We start from the raw sequence: 2580 nt of genomic DNA, 5'->3' as shown, positions 1-2580 counted from the left end.
TGACTCATATCCCATCAAAAACAAGTTTAATGGTTATTAAATTTCTAAGGTGAACTACAAATGTCCTTTTAGTCCATATCATAAGTAAAATCATTCTGAATTTCCTCTCAAAAAAATATGTTGTGAGTTCCAAACAACCAAAGTAGGGAAATAATTTTTGGAACCAGCAAATTCCTAAATTGGGAAGAGCACAACTGTCTCGCTTTCTTTCCCCTCACAACCCCTTGTTCAATTTATCTGTTAATATAATAAAGTCCCTCATTGTCATGTGCTGCAGACAGTCATTCTTGATTTGGGGTTCACTTTGTAGGCTCTCATAGATCCACAGTTAACCTGAAGATTGAAAATGAACCTACCATAGAATATGCACAGTGACATCCTATGCCAGCATCTGGTCCTCCCAGCCCTGACAGTGACGGGTGCATCTGTCAACACCCATCCTGACATCTGCATAAAGGGCAGGTTGGAGAGATGGTAGATGCAGGTAGGGAGGCTGTTGGAATGTTTCTCACCTGCAGTCACCCACATAAATGACAGTGAGAACCTGGAACAAGGGGGGGCATTGGAGCAGGGCAAGGCTGGCAAGTGAGAGGTGCAGCAGAGACAAAGCCACAGGGGAGGATGGGGTCCTGCGGAAGGGCTGAAGGCCTGAGAATCCTTCCTCCACCCTCCCCAGGCGGTATCGCTCCCATCTCATCGACACCCCCACAGAGTCTCCATTCTCTCAACCTAGGACATTTATCCCCAAGCTACTCTGTAAACTAGAACAAGACAGGAAATGTGTCTGATTCCCCTCCCCTTGCCCCAGCATCGAGGTGCAGCACCTAGCACTCAGTAGTTTATTCATATATGTCCTAATGGTCATCCCCCTGCCTCAGGAGTAGGCTCCATATGTCTCCCTCACAGAAACAAGGCCAGGTGGGACTCCAAAACCCTCCTTTCCTTGGGCCCCACACAATCAGAGTACCTCCTTCCCCACTTGCTGTGTGCTCTGGCAGTTGTGCTCTCCAGACTGCAAGCAGGTCTTTAACATATTTAGATCCTCCTCAGAATCGACTCCAACATCTCCAGCAAGTTTTCTTCTCATCCTGCCTCCCACCACCCTACCCTTTCCCCTTATTCTGTTCCACAATATCTAGCCCTTCCGTGGACGCATTTAAACATTTTCTGCTAGGGCATTTTTTCTGAATTTTGTTATATTCTGGCAATTTCTTAGTGAACATAGGAGAGCTGCTTCTTCTGTTCAAATAAGGAGTCCTGCTCAATATCCTTTTAGTTTTCATATGCCTTCTTTCAAGGCCTTTCTGAATTTTTTTTTCTGGGCCTGAAAGCCAGTGGGGTTTTGCACAGGGGCGTTGTGGCTGAGTCCAAGGCAGACTGATATACTTGTCTATTAACCATTTGTTACCTCGAGTTGATCACCTTGATGGTGAGTGAGTTACCATTTACCTGTGGGTCCCAGTCCTGAGTAGTAATGTGGAGCTCTGTAGTTTACCTTCTCTTTACTCATAACTTGGGCCAATTTCACCTAAGAATATTTACTTACCCACTTTAATTCAATTTGAATCTATCTAAGACATTTAATTCCACAAACATTTATTAAGTTCTTCTATAAAAGAGAGTTTGATAACTTTCTGTCCTTTCACAGGATATCCAACCACATCTTGCAAGATAACTACTTAAAAGAGCTATTTCACTACTTAGAAGAGCTAAATATAAACAGTAAACCAAGTTTTCCATTGTTTAAGCTTTTTAAAAATCATTTCTGAAAATGTTTAGTAAGCTGGTGCCTTATCCTTGATAAGAATGTTCCCCCCTTGATAGTTAATTTCTGTGTCAACTTGACCAGGCTACGGTGCCCAGATATGTGGCCAAACATTATTCTGGATGTTTCAGAGGTGTTTGTGGATGAAATTAACATTTAAATTGGTGGACTACGAGTAAGGCAGATTGTCTTCCGTAATGTAGGAGAGCATCATCCAATCAGTTGAAGGCCTGAATAGAACAAAAGATTAACCTCCCCAGAGCAAGAGATAATTCTCCAGCAGACAGGGTCGGCTCACGCCTGAGTCTCCAGCCCGTCAGCCCATCCTGCAGATTTTGAACTTGCCTGTCTCTATAAGCACACAAGCCAATTCCTTGAAACAAATCTCTTTCTATATACATACACATTCTATTGGCTCTGATTTTCTAGAGAATCCTAAATAATAACCACCTTTCACCCTCCAGGTTTTTGAGAGGAAGACACCATCTTGGCAGGAGAGGACACCTTGGGCAAGGCTGGGGGTTTGTTGGAGATTCTGACTGAAGACCTCTCAGGGGAAGGGTCAGAGGGAAGGTCTGGAGGTTTGACCCATGACTGGATATATGTCACGGGGGAAAGAATCCCTGGGAGAGGTAAGGGGGGAGGAAAGTAGCCCTCTTATGATGGCATTCCAGAAGCAATCTAAGAAACTATATAGGCCTCTGAGAAGGCGTCATGAATCCATGCAATTTGATTAATTGATTTAAAGTATGTTTAAGTTTTATTTTCAGGCTCCATTGTTATTTCTGGTACATTACTCTGTGCATTATTTCAGC

The sequence above is a fragment of the Galeopterus variegatus genome, unplaced genomic scaffold (genome assembly GCF_000696425.1).
Source record: "Galeopterus variegatus unplaced genomic scaffold, G_variegatus-3.0.2 Scaffold1802, whole genome shotgun sequence".
Classification (NCBI taxonomy): Eukaryota; Metazoa; Chordata; class Mammalia; order Dermoptera; family Cynocephalidae; genus Galeopterus; species Galeopterus variegatus.
Note: the sequence above shows the minus strand (reverse complement) of the source record.